Here is an 18,217-nt window from a genome sequence, read left to right as displayed (position 1 = left end):
AGACTTCCGGTATAAGACGTCAGCCTCATTCTGCCAACGGCCTTGTCAAAGAGGGCGGAGGAGCGGATAGAGGTTCAGGGTACTCTCTTGTCCGAGGGGTGGGAAATTGCCCCTAAAGGTGGAAAAATCAGCAATGATCAACGACATGAGGATGCAGAAGGCAATGGAAACCACTGCATTAAAGACACGTAACGTGTATCCACAGGACATGTGGCCTGTAGTTGAAGAAGTGTCATGATGATCTCTCCATTGGCAAAAGATTCCGGAATAGTCCCCCATTCGGATGTCTGGGAGGGGACTGCCAAGGGGGATGTTAGCATGAGAAAAAGATTGAATAATCAACGAAAAGGATAACGTTCTACGAGTCGGAGCGTGGAATGTCATAAGCTTGAACGTGGTAGGAAAACTAGAAAATCTGAAAAGGGAAATGCAAAGGCTCAATGTAGATATAGTAGGGGTCAGTGAAGTGAAGTGGAAGGAAGAAAAGGATTTCTAGTCAGATGAGTATCGGGTAATATCAACAGCAGCAGAAAATGGTATAACAGGTGTAGGATTCGTTATGAATAGGAAGGTAGGGCAGAGCGTGTGTTACTGTGAACAGTTCTGTGACCGGGTTGTTCTAATCAGAATCGACAGCAGACAAACACCGACAACGATAGCTCAGGTATACATGCTGACGTCGCAAGCTGAAGATGAACAGATAGAGAAAGTGTATGAGGATATTGAAAGGGTAATGCAGTATGTAAAGTGGGACGAAAATCTAATAGTCATGGGCGAGTGGAATGCAGTTGTAGGGGAAGGAGTAGAAGAATAGGTTAAAGGAGAATATGGGCTTGGGACAAGGAAGGAAAGAGGAGAAAGACTAATTGAGTTCTGTAACAAGTTTCAGCTAGTAATAGCGAATACCCTGTTCAAGAATCACAAGAGGAGCAGGTATACTTGGAAAAGGCTGGGAGATACGGGAAGATTTCAATTAGATTACATCATGGTCAGACAGAGATTCCGATATCAGATATTGGATTGTAAGGCGTACCCAGGAGCAGATATAGACTCAGATCACAATGTAGTAGTGATGAAGAGTAGGCTGAAGTTCAAGACATTAGTCAAGAAGAATCAATACGCAAAGAAGTGGGATACCGAAGTTCTAAGGAATGACGAGATACGTTTGAAGTTCTCCAACTCTATAGATACAGCAATTAGGAATAGCGCAGTAGGCAGTACAGTTGAAGAGGAATGGACATCTCTAAAAATGGCCATCACAGAAGTTGAGAAGGAAAACATAGGTACAAAGAAGGTAGCTGCGAAGAAACCATGGGTAACAGAAGAAATACTTCAGTTGATTGATGAAAGGAGGAAGTACAAACATGAACCGGGAAAAACAAGAATACAGAAATACAAGTCGCTGAGAAATGAAATAAATAGGAAGTACAGGGAAGCTAAGACGAAATGGCTACAGGAAAAATGTGAAGATATCGAAAAAGATATGATTGTCGGAAGGACAGACTCAGCATACAGGAAAGTCAAAACAACCTTTGGTGACATTAAAAGCTACGGTGGTAACATTAAGAGTGGAACGGGAATTCTACTTTTAAATGCAGAGGAGAGAGCAGATAGGTGGAAAAATACATTGAAAGCCTCTATGAGGGTGAAGATTTATCTGATGTGATAGAAGAAGAAACAGGAGTCGATTTAGAAGAGATAGGGGATCCAGTATTAGAATCGGAATTTAAAAGAGCTTTGGAGGACTTACGGTCAAATAAGGCAGAAGGGATAGATAACATTCCATTAGAATTTCTAAAATCATTAGGGGAAGTGGCAACAAAACGACTATTCACGTTGGTGTGTAGAATATAAGAGTCTGGCGACATACCATCTGACTTTCGGAAAAGCATCATCCACACAATTCCGAAGACGGCAAGAGCTGACAAGTGCGAGAATTATCGCACAATCAGCTTAACAGCTCATGCATCGAAGCTCCTTACAAGAATGGAAAAGAAAATTGAGAATACGCTAGGTGACGATCAGTTTGGCTTTAGGAAAAGTAAAGGCACGAGAGAGGCAATTCTGACGTTACGGCTAATAATGGAAGCAAGGCTAAAGAAAAATCAAGACACGTTCATAGGATTAGTCGAACTGGAAAAAGCGTTCGACAATATAAAATGGTGAAAGCTGTTCGAAATACTGAAGAAAGTAGGGGTAAGCTATAGGGAGAGACGGGTCATATACAATATGTACAACAACCAAGAGAGAATAATAAGAGTGGACGATCAAGAACGAAACGCTCGTATTAAGAAGGGTGTAAGACAAGGCTGTAGCCTTTCGCCCCTACTCTTCAATTTTTACATCGAGGAAGCAATTATGGAAATAAAAGAAAGGTTGAGGAGTGGAATTAAAATACAAGGTGAAAGGATATTAATGATACGATTCGCTGATGACATTGCTATCCTGAATGAAAGTGAAGAAGAATTAAATGATCTGCTGAACGGAATGAACCGTCTAATGAGTACACAGTGTGGTTTGAGAGTAAATCGGAGAAAGACGAAGATAATGAGAAGTAGTAGAAATGAGAACAGCGAGAAACTTAACATCAGGATTGATGGTCAGGAAGTCAATGAAGTTAAGGAATTCTGCTACCTAGGCAGTAAAATAACCAATGACGGACGGAGCAAGGAAGACATCAAAAGCAGACTCGCTATAGCAAAAAAGGCATTGCTGGCCAAGAAAAGTCTACTAATATCAAATACCGGCCTTAATTTGAGGAAGACGTTTCTGGGGATGTACGTCTGGAGTTCAGCATTGTATGGTAGTGAAACATGGACTGTGGGAAAACCGGAACAGAAGAGAATCGAAGCATTTGAGATCTGGTGCTATAGACGAATGTTGAAAATTAGGTGGACTGATAAGGTAAGGAATGAGGAGGTTCTACGCAGAATCGGAGAGGAAAGGAATATGTGGAAAACACTGATAAGGAGAAGGGACGGATGATAGGACATCTGCTAAGACATGAGGGAATGACTTCCATGGTACTAGAGGGAGCTGTAGAGGGCAAAAACTGTAGAGGAAGACAGAGATTGGAATACGTCAAGCAAATAATTGAGGACGTAGGTTGCAAGTACTACTGTGAGATGAAGAGGTTAGCACAGGAAAGGAATTCGTGGCGGGCCGCATCAAACCAGTCAGTAGACTGATGATCAAGGAAAAAAAAAAAAGCTGTTCATAACACGACTTAGTTACAACGTGACGAGTGTTGAAAGCCATATGCTGTGCTTTACCTGTTTGGTCAGGCACTACGGTCTTAAGTACTGTAAACGCGAAAAAAGTACTAACGTGCTATAGAAGGCTCTCACCATTTATACACTCATGAACTTAGTATGGACCGACTGTGAAAACCTTTATAGCACATAAAATTAAGGAAGGGTAAGCCAGCAACAAACCGAGGGAGCACCGGAACAGGGCAGAAAAAACAGACATGCGCTCCAAGATGTACAGCCACTCCACGTGCGCTCCCATCGACGTGGAACTCGTTCCGTCCATTCCACTCACCGAATGGGAAGTAATGGAAAACATTACTAGAATACCATTTTTTTAAATATACAAACGTGACGAAGACACATTTGGCGGGCAGTGGTAATCATCAAGCAAAGATTTACTGGCGAGGCTGACCAACTACACGTTAGACCTGTATGTACCATAACATGGCAGGCCACACCCCACAAAAAGAGAAAAATGGCAGGAAAGAAAAAATGATCAATAAATGACATCAGCAGTAGTCTATTGGTGGTTTACGGAATATAACACATACACAACACGCATCATAGTTTGTGAATATGCCGCACAGGATCTCTAGAGCACCGCATCAAATATGTTAAAGAAATGATGATCCACCGATTCTAATTGGTTGTTCAACAGTTTTCTTGGAAACCTCTTTCTATTTTTGTAAATTTAGATGTTTCCAAAACTTTTTACTTCCTTTAGGTGCTTTGTGCAAGATTTTCATACTTTGTTGCATGTCAGTAATTTTATGATTCGAGTCCCGCAGTAAGTAACCCAAAGCGGAATTATTGTGGCACTCTTGTGGTCACGAAATCGCGTATCCAGGTTTTCATACTCGGTCCGTACTACGTTCATAATGAGTGTGGAGATGGTGAGAGCCTTTTATAGCACATTAGTACTTTTTTAGCGTTTACAGTACCTAAGACCGTAGTGCCCAGACAGGTGAAGCACAGCATATGGGTTTCAACACTCGTCATATTGTAACTAAGTCGTGTTATGAACAGCTTACTATGTGTAAATTCCTGTCTTCCAGATATGAATGAGGGTAAATTAATGTGTAGTTTTGTATGGCGCTAACATGGATAATGCCTTTGCTTCAGAGGTTTTTTTCTGTAGTATGTATAGTATGCATAGCATGTATAATATGTAGAGTAAGTGTATGCGAAAGTGTCGTTTGCATGGGTATTTGATTATCAGTAATAGTAAAGTGGTATCGTAGTAGTGATGAGTGGTTGTACCGTGGGACCGTGTGTGCACTGCTGGGACAGCGGTATCTAGTGGCCGGTTGTGATCCACTGGAGCCGCAGCAGGCAATCCGGCACGGAACAGGCCAGTGTGATGCCGACCGTTGGTAGTCAAAAATGGTGCAAATGGCTCTGAGCACTTTGCGACTTAACTTCTCAGGTCATCAGTCGCGTAGAACCTAGAACTAATTAAACCTAACTAACCTAAGGACATCACACACATTTATGCCCGAGGCAGGATTCGAACCTGCGACCGTAGCAGTCGCTCGGCTCCAGACTGTAGCGCCTAGAACCGCACGGCCACTACGGACGGCCGTTGATAGTCGATCAGCGGTCATGTACCAAATAGTTTTATCTTGAGACTTCGGTTTTATATATCTGATGGAATAGAATGAGCACAAGAGCAGTTGCTTTTTAATTTTTATATCTGTGACAATGATTTTATATCAGCTAGTCTGCCTCATGTGTCGTTAAATCCAAATTGTTTAATAAATGTTAGGCTACATTTAGGTATGTGGTACTGTACTACTAGTTGTGCATGAAGTGTAGCTTATGTAAGCCCTCCTTGAAATCTGTCATGTTTTATCTTCACAGATCCGATGATGACACCTTTAGTGTGTTGAAACCGGTCATCCGGTAAACAGTATTTAAGCGATATTGGCTTTTGAATTATTTCTACAACAGACTGATCGCCCCACAACACGCTATGTGTTCACTGCACAATGAAACAAATCACCACGAGCATTACAGAATGTTACTCCCCTTTATTAGCAAGCAGCTCCATGGATCCACAGTGTTCTGCGGCGGTTACTGAGTGATGCCGATGACAGCCAGGTAGAAGAAGGCAGCCAGGCCACGAGCGGTCGTCCGACACGAACGTTGCCAACCAACCGATGGGATGTCGGCCTGCTGTTTGTAGTCGGCGCTGACCCTGGTGAAGTACTCCGGTATCTTCGCTGTGCGCAGGCCCTCTTTGCACAGCTGGTGGCATCGGCCGCTCGGACCTCGTGACCACCTTTTGTCGCGATGCTACTGCCAATCCCCAATCTTCATGCGTCTCTCTCTCTCGGCCTAGCGAACGCAAACTAAGACCTTCTAGGGACACTGTCCACAGCTACCAACTCTTCCTCATACATATTGGCAATGGAGTAGTGGATACCACTTTCGAGCCAGTGGCGCCAGACTGAACAGTCTACTAACTCAATGGCGCCACGGCTCAGCGCTGACACAATTTGAACTGAGTGCACAAAATATAAATTAGCAACACATGGGAGTCAAAACCACATTTAAATTCGCCATTAAACTAGTTCACAAAATATCCAGTCATGAATCTTTCCTAACAGTCCGGTGCAGAAGCAACACCCAAAACTCCTCAGACAAAATCTAGTGAAACGGCAAGGGTGTCGAACGTGACCTCTGCTCGGCAATACACAGTGCCACCTGGAACAGACTAAATGCCAGTGCTGAGAGAGGGTAAAACAACAAATACCCACAATGATCACAGATCTCCAGTGTAACCGTGTCAGTGAAACAACTAGAACCCTGGTGCTGATATCTTGAATTACTGTTCAGCGCCACGCTGAACTTAACGGATCGTAAAACCGACTCCCCATTAAATCATGAATATGAATTCAGGGTTCAGGAGCAAACAGCAAACTGCGCTTAAAACAACTTCAGGTTAAACACACCAGGCCAGAAACATGTATAAATAAAACGACGTAACCTCGGGAAAACCACCTTAAAACGTTTGCAAGAGTCCACGTCTAACGGCATAAATTCTCCAGTTGGCAGATAAGTGAACCAGGTTCAAATAGCAACGGCAGTCAACGTCCCCCAAGCGCCTAGGCTCTCTGGCTAGTCCACAACACACCACAAGTTACTGCCGGCGCCGGTCAAATCGACATTCACTGCGTGAGGCTCTCGCTGGGCTCGTACTGCTCTCACCTCCCTACAGCGACTCCTTTTTCTGTCCACCAGAGGGCGTCTCCTAGAGCTCGAGTCGCAACCGACAAAAAAGGATCAGAACAGAGGGCAAGGGTTGATACTCAGAGAACCGCTACGGCTCAATACTGTGTCCAAACTGTACTAATATGGGGGTGATCCTTAGCACCCCAAGAAATACTACAATAAGAAGCATCATATACAGACTGTTCCCTTCCTGCGGACTGGTGCCTTGGCGATAAGAGTATTTTCTCTTCAGTTTGTATTCGTGTGCCTGGTGGCATACAGAAAAGCTTGCAGGACTCTAAAACGCTACTTCCTCGGCGTGCTTTGGCATATTGGGCAGTGAAAACTGGTCACTAAATATACCCCTAAAAATTTTCCTTGTTTTCTTCATTGGTTCATCGATCTTCTAACTAATTTGGTGCGGAACGCCATGCCTTAAATTCCGGTGTCACCATCTTCATCTCAGAGTACCGCTTTCACCCTACATCCTCAATTATTTGTTGAACATATTCCAATTTCTGTGTTCCCCTATAGTTTTACTTTACCCTCTACAACTCGTCCTAGTACTTCTGAAGCTCTTCCCTTTTGTCTTAACACGTCCTATCATCAGTTCCTTCATCTTGTTAGCGTTTTTCCACGTGTTCCATAGCTCACTGATTCGGCACAGAACTTCCTCATTTACTGCCTTCTTAGTCTACATAATTTTCTACCCCCTTCCGTAGCACTATACGGTGTGGTCAGAAAATTTCTGAAACGCTTGTAGGGATGTTGCAGGGCAGGTTGTACTGATATATGAATGTTACGATACGTTGCGCCGTTTCCGACTTATTTAACATGAAGTTAGCCAATCAGATCATCGCGCGCGAAAATTCAAGTTTCAGTTAACGAGACAAAGCACTCGCTGGGCAACATCGCCTCTGGCAGGCCGCTTGAATGTGAGCGCGCGACGCCCTGATTGGCTAAATTCTATGCTAAATAACTCGGAAACGGAGCAACGTATCGAATTTTTTTCTTGACATTTATGCCTCAGTAGAACCTGCCCTGTAACATACTAACAAGCATTTCACACATTTTCTGACCACCCTGCATGTCTAACGATTTGGGCCCCTTCTCTTTTGGTTTTTCATTAGTGCAGGGTCACTTCCATAGAGTGCTGTGTTCTAAACGTACAAGCTGGGAATTTTCTCCCTCAGATTAAGACAAATGTCTGATACTAGTTATCATCTTTTGGCCTTTAATTCCGTCTCTGCCTGAAATAGTCTGCTTTTTTTATGTCTACGGTTCTTCGACCTTCATGTTTATTTTACTTCCAAAGCATCAGAATTCCCTAACTTCGTCTGCTTGGTAATCACTAATATTGATGTTATATTTTCGTTAAACTCACTTCTTCAAAATGGTTCAAATGGCTCTAAGCTCTTTGGGACTTACCTTCTAAGGTCATACTTCCCCTAGAACTTAGAACTACTTAAACCTAACTAGCCTAAGGACATCACACACATTCATGCCCGAGGCAGGATTCGAACCTGCGACCGTAGCGGTTGCGCGGTTCCAGACTGTAGCGCCTAGAACCGCTCGGCCTCCCCGGCCGGCAAACTCACTTCTTCTAATTTTCCTTACTTTAATCTTCTCCGGTTTAGTCTCAATTGATATTCGGTACTCATCATAACGTGCACACTGTTCAATAGGCGTTGCAGTCCCTCTCCACTTTCGTTGAAGAAATCAGTGTCATCAGCTGATCTTCCAATCGGTATCCTTTCATCATAAATTTTGATTTCAGTCATCAAAGTTTATTTTATATCCATCATTGCTTCTCCGACGAATATACTGAACAGCAGGGGCGAAAAGCTGCATACCTACCTTAAACCATCTTTAATTCTAGCGCTTCGTTGGTGGTCTTCCAATCTTATATTTACCCCTCGGTTTATTTACATATTGTACTTAGGCGTTATCCCTACAGCTTACTCTTATTCTAAACATTCATGGTGGTGTCTGTTTGTTCTATATCGTGTCTCCCTACCACTTTCGCGCAACGACGCTCTGAGCGTGTTTTTAGGGAATTGACTAGTTTGATCCTGGGACCTGTTGCTGGTAAGGAGACGCCAGACCACACATGACGTGTAGAGTTCAGAAGAGTTCAGTGAGACTAGCAATGATATAACCCAATACTTAATGATCTCAGCGTCAGCTCCACTGCACTCCCTGTAAAAGAATCTTAATACTAAGTAAATTTAGTGGAAGGGGTTCAAGGCTTTCCTATTTTTAGTTATTCTAAAGCAATTATTATTTTTAGTTTGAGTCAGGCAACAGCAGCCGGCCGAGACAAAGGCAGCGACAGGGAAGTAACCGATTTTGTAACTTTTACGAGTTCCTAACCCGGAGCGCATTGTATAATTTCATCTGTGTGCTTCGATAGTTTAGTCTCTTGAGTTTCGGCGTATTAATTTAATATGTAAAAGCTACATTTCTCGCGTTTTCTTTTCCGTCGGAAAGTTTACCGATTTTGTAACATATTACGAGTTCCTAATCAGGGGCGAATTATTTAGTTTGACCTGAGTGCTGCGGTAATTATGTTTTTAAATCTCTCCGTATTAATCTAATTTATTAGACATAATTCCTGTGTTTTCGTCAAGGACTACAGTAGAATTCCGCAGCCCGTGCCGATAGTCTGCTATCTGGGTAGTATAGTTTTCGACGCTCTTTAGTATGGATAGGGACGGGGATTGTTGTGTGTGGATGTGACCTGAGTTGGTGACACTTCATTTCAGCTGTGTGGCTTGTATTAAACAGCTTGAGGGTGCAGCGGATGGCCACAACTGTTGTTGGCTCGCCGTGGGCATCTAACGGATGTCCAGCACGTCTGAGACTTCCGATCGATCCTCATCAGTGGCCAGCCCCGTTACTGAGCGCACTGGGGTTGACCCCTCACCTGTGGTCGAGTGGGAGGTCGCCCCGGGGCTTAGCAGGCGGCTAAAGACTTCCCAGGGGGCCGCACCTAAGTACTACCCGGTTAGTCTGACAAACAGGTTCGAAATGCTATTTGTGGCTGAAACTGTTGTTTAGCCAGATTCTGTTGCCTGTCCTGTTTCAGAGGAAACCACTCAGTCTACAAGATCTGGGCAACCAAAGAAGGTGGGATTATTAAAGGCTGGGAGCTCCAACGTTAGGTGCGTTATGGGGCCCATTAGGGACGTGGCTGCCAAGAAGGGGAAGAAAGCCATTGTGCACTACATGTTCATACCGGGTGGAGTCATTCCAGACGTGTAACCTGTCCTTCCGGACACCATGAAGAGCACAGGGTGCAGCCAACAACTGGTGGAAGCTCACGTTGGTACCAATGATGGTTGTCACTTAGGATCAGAAGAGATTCTGTCTGGTTTCGAGTGGCTAACAGAAGTAGTAAAGGCTACCAATGTCGCTTGCAAGATGAAAGCGGAGCTGACCATTTGCAGCATAGTCGATAGGACCAGTGCGCACCTTTGGTACCGAGCCGAGTGGTGGGTCTGAAACACAGGCCCAGGCGGTTCTGTGATCTTGTTGGCTGCACATTCCTCGACTTGCGCCATAGAGTGGCTGGGTTTCGGGTTCCGCTAAATAGGTCAGGAGTCCACTACACGCAGAAGGTGGCTACACGGGTTGGAGGGGCTGTGTGGCGTGGACTGGGCGATTTTTTAGGTTACAGGTCTCGGGAAAACACGAAAAGGACTTCGGCCACAAAGGGTGGAGGCCGCACACAGGAAGAGCGTAGGTACACGATCCATCGGTATAACAGTTGTAAATTGTCGTAGCGCCAAGCGCTGATAGAAAGCACTGACGCTCAAATCGTTATAGGCACTGAAAGCTGGCTCAAGCCAGAGATAATTTCTGCCGAAAATTTTTTGAAGAAACTAAGGGTGTTCCGAAAGGGTAGGCTAAACATAGTTGGCGGTTGCGTGTTTGTTTCTGTCAGATGTAGTTCATCTTGCCAGAAAATTGAAGTAGAGAGTCCCTGTGAGTATGGGCAGAGGTCATTGTCGGCAACCGGAATAAAATAATAATTGGACCCTTTTATCGATCTCTCAATTCAGATGATACAGTTGCTCAAAGGTTCAAAGAAAACTTGAGTTTGATTTCAAACGTACGCTAACCATACAATTATAGTGGTGGTGACTTTAATTTACCCTCGATATGCTGGCGAAAACACATGTTTACTTCTGGAGGTACACATAAAACATCATCCGAAATCGTGCTAAACGCATTCTCCGCAAATCATCTCGAACAATTAGTTCATGAACCTACACGAATAGTAAACGGTTGTGAAAACACACTTCATTTTTTAGCAACAAATAATCCTGAGTTAATAGCGAGCATTAAAACCGATACAGAGATTAGTGAACACAGTGTTGCCGTAGCGAGGTTGACTAACGTAACCAGCAAATCTTCAAAAAATAAATGAAATATATACCTATTCGAAGCAACAGATAAAAATTCTCTTGACGCCTTCCTAAGAGACAATCTCCACTCCTTTCAAATTAACAATGTAAGTGTAGACCAGGTGTGACTTGAACTCAAAGAAATAATATCGGCAGCAATTGAGAAATTTATACCAAATCATTTAATAAACGACAGAGCGGATCCTCCTTGGTACACAAAACGGCTCAGAACACTGTTGCAGAAACAAAGAAAAGAAACATGCCTAATTGAAACAGACGCAATATCTTCAAGATTGGCGACCTCTTACAGAAGCTCGAAATTTATCGCGGACTTCAATGCGAGATGCTTATAATAGTTTCCACAACGGAAGTTTGTCTCGACAACGGGCAGGAAATCCAAAGAGATTCTGGTGATATATGCTAGCGGCAAAACACAATCAATGCCTTCTCTGTGCGATAGCAATGGATATATTATCGAAGAAAGTGCTGCCAAAGTAGAGTTACTAAACACAGCCTTCCGAAAAGCGTTCATAACATAAGACGAAGTAAATATTCCAGACTTCGAATCAAGAACGACTGCCAACATGAGTAATGTAGAAATATATATCCGCGGAGTAGTCAATCACGGTAAATCACTTAATAAAAGCAAGTCTTCTGGTCCAGACTTTATACTAATTAAGTTCCTTTCAGAATATGCTGATGCAACAGCTTCATACTTAACAATTTATACAACCGTTCGCTCGACGAAAGATCCGTAACCAAAGAATGGAAAGTTGCACATGTCACATCAGTATTCAAGAAAGGTAGTAGAGTAATCCACTAAATTACAGGCCCATGTCATTAACGTCGATATGGAAAGGGTTTTTGAACATATATTGTGTTCGAACATTATGAATTACCTCGAAGGAAGCTGTCTATTGACACACAGTCAACACGGATTTAGCAGACATCGTTTTTGTGAAACACAGCTAGCTGTTTACTCACAAGAAGTGTTGAGTGTTATCGACAAGGGATCTCAAACTGATTCTGTATTTCTGGATTTCCGGCATCCTTTGACACTGTGCTACACAAGCAGCTTGTGGTGAAATTGCATGCCTATCGACTATCGTCTCATTTATGTGACTGGATTCGTGATTTCCTGTCACAGAGGTAACAGTTCATAGTAACTGACGGAAAGTGCTTTCTGGCGTTCTCCAAGGTAGTGTTATAGGCCCTTTGATGTTCCTTATCTATGTAAACGATTTGGGAGATACAATGAGCAGCCGTCTTAGGTTGTTTGAAGATGACGTTGTCTTTTATCGACTAGTAGAATCAGAACATCAAAACAAATGGCAAAACGATTTAGAAAAGAAATATGTATGGTGCGAAAATTGACAGTTGACCCTTAATAACGAAGAGTGTGAGGTCATCCATATGCGTGCTGAAATGAATCGTTAAACTTCGGTTACACAATAAATCAGGCAAATCTAAACTCCGTAAATTCCACTAAATGCCTAGGAATTACAGTTACGATCAACTTTAATTGGAATAAACTCATAGAAAATGCCGTGAGGTAGGCTAACCAAAGACTACGTTTTATTGGCGGGACATTACGAAATCTGATAAGATCTACTAAGGAGACTGTCTACACCACACATGTTCGTCCTCTTTTAGAATACTGATGAGCGCTGTGGGATCCTTACCAGACAGGATTGACTGATTACATCGAAAAAGTTCAATGAAGGGCAGCACGATTCCTATTATCACGAAATAGGGGAGAAAGTGTCACTGAAATGATGTAAGATTTGCGATGGACATCATTAAAACAAAGGCGTTTTTCATTGCGGAGGAATCATCTCACGAAATACCAGCCATCAGCTTTCTCCTCCGAATGCGAGAATATTTTGCTGAGGTCGTCCTACATAGGGAGAAACGATCGTCATGATAAAATTAGGGAAATAATAGCTCTCACGGAAAGATATAAGTGTTCGTTCTTTCCATGTGTTACACGAGATTAGAATAATAGAGAATTGTGAAGTTGGTTCCATGAACCCTCTGCCAATGTGATTTGCAGAGTATCCATGTAGATGTAGGAAACTTAGGAATATCTTATATTTCTAAACAAACTGAAAATAGTGCCCAGACTAAATAATTTGAAACAAAGCGTTCTGGCAGTACTCTTTTTAATTTACAGACTTCCTTTTTATCTTCAAGTTTTTGGCATTTGACTGACACATCCTCATCTTCATTGCCTCAATAGTCATTGTTTAGTTGCTATCAGATCTCTCCACTTATTACTTCGTTTCCGTATTGACCTTTTCCCTGTTGGTCGATAATTTATTTATCTTGTGACATAATCTATTTACTTCTGTACTTCTTAATTTGTTCATTTATGCTTAAAAGTCCTACTCTTCTCAGATATTTGTACCCCTTATCATATCAGATACTCTAAAGACAGCTGTGAGGGGGATGTCGCTAAGTCCCATAGTGCACAGAGCCAAAGACCTCTGTATATGATACATTTGTTATATTATTCCGTGACACTTGTTTTGCTCCCTTCATCTTAAGTGTCCAACTTCTTTCGACGAGAAAATACAGTGGCTCTTTATCTAACAACTGTAAGTAGGCTGTTTAGGTATATATGTTGGTAACGCCACGTAGCGCTCTATATGAAAATCACTGATTGTGCTGTGTGAAGTCTGTGGCTCGTTTGGATTGTTGGAATGTTTGCTATTGTAGTGTTGGACAGTTGGATGTGAAAAGCGCGTAGCATTGCGCAGTTGGAGGTGAGCCGCCAGCAGTGGTGCATGTGGGGAGAGAGACGGCAGAATTTTGAGAGCGGACGATCTGGACGTGTGTCCATCAGAAAGAGTAAATTTGTAATATTGGATATCATTATATATATATATATATATATATATATATATATATATATATATATATATATATATATATATATATGACTTTTGAACATTATTAAGGTAAATTCATTGTTTGTTCTCTATCAAAATCTTTCATTTGCTAATTATGATTATCGGTAGTTAGTGCATTCAGTAGTTAGAATCTTTTATTCAGCTGGTAGTATTGGCGCACGCTATATTGCAGTAGTTTGAGTAACGGTGATTTTTGTGAGGTAATTGATTCATGAAAGGTATAGGTTATTGTTAGTCAGGGCCATTCTTTTGTAGGGATTATTGAAAGTCAGACTACATTGCGTTAAAAAAAATTGTGGGTCAGTTTAGTGATGATCAGAATAAGTAAAGAGAGAAATGTCTGAGTACAATCAGTTTTGTTCAGCTGTTTGAAAATCAAATGACGTAAGAGGTTTATCAGCACTGTCATTTATAAATTTTTCTAAGGGGACGTTTCACAATCGTGCAACAGACTGATATCTGTTTAAAAAAAGGAGCGTATTGCTAGCGTATGTTGTAATGAGAAGTCCTCGTGTGAATGGTATTGTCCTCCGAGTACATGGTTTCGCTAGGGACTTGCTGTTTATTGAAGGAATTAACAGAAAACATCTCAAAGTCGTTCGTAGGTTATTTCCGTTCAAGTACTTACCCCATCAAGAAAATTTATCATCATCATAGTTTATTTCCTAATTTATAATTCTCATGAGATGAACGTGCGATACCTTCATTTATCATATCTTGATACCTTTATGATTGATACTTTAGTATTCATTATGTTTTGTAACTTAGTTCCGAACCATCAGCTTTAATTTTACAGCTCTACTAATTTCTTGTGGTAAAATTTCTGTTCTGTTTATCGGCGTGGCAGCATTATCTAATCATTTAAAAGAGCTAATAACCAGGTCTCTCTTAACATGAACAACACCAATAACAACGATGCTGTAACCTTAGTGCCGGCTTGTGTGGCCGAGCGTTTCTAGGCGCTTCAGTCTGGAACCGCTCGACCGTTACTGTCGCAAGTTCGAATCCTGCGTCGGGCATGGTTGTGTGTGTTGTCCTTAGGTTACTTAGGTTTAAGTAGTTATAAGTTCTAGAGGACTGATGACCTCAGATGTTAAGTCCCATGTGGCTCAGAGTCATTTGAACCATTTTTCTTGTAACCTTAATGTCTCATCTTGAAATTGTGATACACAACGCTACCTTCGTTACTGTTTAGTTCTGACTGTATACTTTCTTCAAAAATATTTAAATATTTGCCTGGCGTAACTACATTATGCCGCCATGGGAAGAACGTACATAAATTGGTGCCAAGTAGTTATGGCACTGAGCTTGTCCGTGTGGTGGTCTTCAATGAGCAGTAAACATGTTCGATACCAGAGTTGGATAGTAGGAACGAGTGGAGCCTGCGGCAAGGATCCTTTTATACTTGTACTTCGGAAATTACATCAAGACGCCGGAAACAAAAGGCATAGAAATCCTGTAAGGGGATCTCTGGCTTTCTTCGGCGAGCACTTCCTATTATAAAGGATTCTTCCCACAGGTAATTAAATACACTCCGAGTCCTCTGAGTCCTGATACCTTTAACACCGGCAAACAAAAGAGCAGCGCAACTTCTGCGACTTGCGGACTGTTTATTATTAATTGTTTCGTCTGGCGATACTCATTTCCTCGAGCGAAGCCACCATTTACAAATCAACCAGCAAAGTTAAAGACACACACTGTGGACATTTAAGGAATTTCCGTTCTAAACAGACGTGCTAAAATTATTATTAATTATTTCAGTTTTCGCACACAGAGTTTCATGATAATTATCACCGTTTCATAAAAAGGTGGATTTGTCCGATTGCGGAAAAATTTGATGTTGAATTCAGTTACATAATTCAGGTACTGAGAACACGTATGTTACTGCTGAGGTCTTCAATCTCAAAAATCGTTTTGTTCAGCTCCTCAAACTGTTCTATCCTGTGCAAGCATCCTGTTTTCCGGATAGCTACTGCGTCCTACATCCTTCTCACTTCTCCTGGTCTGCCTCTACCAGTACTAAAGTGGTGATCGCTTGATGTCTCAGAAAGTGTTCTACCAAGCGATCCCTTCCTTTAGTCAGCTTGCGAAACAGATTTCTGTTCTCTCTAGTTCTTTTCTATCCCTCCAAATCAGTTACATGACCTGCCCACCTAATCTTCAACATAGTTCTGTGACACCACATTTCGAACGTATTTTGGCTAAACTGATTATCGTTCATGTTTCACTTCCGCGCATGGCTACAGTCCATACAAATACTTTCACAAATGACTTTCTATCACTTAAAACTCTATGTTAACAGATTTGTTTTCTATAGGAACGCCTCTCGTGTCATTCCAAGACTACCCATTAAGGACTAAGCACTAAAATAACACAATTGTTTAAAATATTTTTGATCTAATTGTACTCTATGACAGACATAAATATACACAAAAGAAGTAGACAAGTCCCAATTAAAGTACAGAAAAATTTTGCAGTTACTCAACTTTGGGACTATAACAGTCTTATTTCCTCCTCTTATGAAATTTTTGGAAACGGATTGAATGGAGATGCCCATTATACTTGCTGCGTTTGTAAATTGTTGTGCTTTTGCATGTCCAATATCTTTATCTTGCTTTGTCTTTCTCCTCTATTATTATGTGGCCTGCATCATCATTTAATGTATTTCTTTCAGAAGAGAGCTTTTGGGGAGACGTCACTTAAGCACATTTCCCTGTGTCCTGAGGGGTTACAGTTTCTCTATTTCCTTCATTCTCGGCTGCAGTGTGTTCTGATTTAATCAGAGTCATGCATAAGTGTGATCGAAATGAGGTCACCATCAATTCTTGCCTTTTATTCGAATCCTGTTATTAACAATAGCATTTTAGCGTAAATCGAGATCATCCACATGTTTATTGTACTGAGATATTACCCTGGGCTGCAGCAGAGAAATACTTTTCTTTTGTTTCCTGAAGGCTGGATGGTACCGTTGTTGCTGACTACTGACAGTGGAATTGTTATTCCATATCACCCTCATGACTTCAGCTTTATCGCCAAAAGAAACGAAGGCACACTCCTATCATTTTCTTCATGCTTGAGGTGGATTCCAAAGGGCACTTAGCAGTGCGGTTCTCACGAATATTTCCAGAGGCAAAAAAATCTTTAGTTTTAAAATACAAAATAAGGAATGAGAAAAAAATTTGTCAAAATACATACAGTGACGAGACGGGTCTTCAGCAACTGAAAGCAAATTTACAAGTACTCGGTCAGCCAAGGAAAATTCAGATGTTTCACAACTTGCCATCTTCTCACCATAAGGAATGAATTTGTAGAAATATCCATTTGAACACCACAATTTGAAGCCAAATTTGAAAGATTTTCCTTTGATGAACATCATGCAGGAATACCTCCCAAAATAAGGGTCTATTTCCCTCGTGAACAGGCAAATTATATGAAAATATTTGAAATTGAAGATACTTTTCATTGATTATATCACAGATTGGTCTCAATTAAGAAAACTTGTTATTTTTATCCAGTTTGTCATTATGAGACAAATGGATGTTTTTCGTCTTTCGAACCAATACAGTTTCTTTGATGGTAACGTTTGATATCCTGATATAATCATTAATACTATAAATTGTTTTCTCAGTGAAACAATTATTTAAAAAGATTGGCGATTATTATCTTGTGCATATTTATTTGTGCATTCTGTAATTCTTGGAAACACTTCTGACTCAAAGCATTGTGAAAAAATTTCATAAGGTGACAGACCCTCCACTCTCTTCTGTATATCTTCTGTCTTGATTAGTTCCTTTCTTTTTGGTGAAGAAGTGTCAGCTGGTTGAACCTTTTTCCATTTCGAAATATTTTCATTTCTTTTCGTAACATTCACACAAAGTCGTTTTCTTTTCTTAGCAAATGTATGGGTTCTGAGCCTACAGTTCAATTCACTTTGTCATAACTAAGGGCTTGTATTCCAAATGTACCACCGACATTACTTGCTTCCTCTTCTTGAACATGATCATCTTCATCGGTGTCTTCTTCATCTGTGATTAGTCAACATCAGATGGAATGTATGCACAGTCAATGCTACCTGCAACATCAAGTTCCTCATCTTCATTCAATATGGCCAGGGATTCGGAAGTAGATAAGGGTTTCGTATAACAATCAGACATTCCTAAACAATCAGAAATCCCCGTATGTACTGTCTGTATTTATTTACAGCACAGCTGTGGTAAATTACCATTCAGTTTATAATATGGGCAAATAAATAAAATTCAAAACTTCTATAATAGTGACTTACCAGTGGCGAATATTTTGTCTCAGTAATTTTTCCAGCTGTAGACACTCTCCCTATCATCAACGAAGTTCTAATTGAAACTGAAATGTAGAGATATATAGGCCTACAAATGTCTTAGTCAACACACAAAGTCATTTTCGAATGACACACAAC

The sequence above is a fragment of the Schistocerca gregaria genome, chromosome 2 (assembly GCF_023897955.1).
Source record: "Schistocerca gregaria isolate iqSchGreg1 chromosome 2, iqSchGreg1.2, whole genome shotgun sequence".
In the NCBI taxonomy this organism is placed as follows: Eukaryota; Metazoa; Arthropoda; class Insecta; order Orthoptera; family Acrididae; genus Schistocerca; species Schistocerca gregaria.
This window is presented reverse-complemented; position numbering follows the sequence as displayed.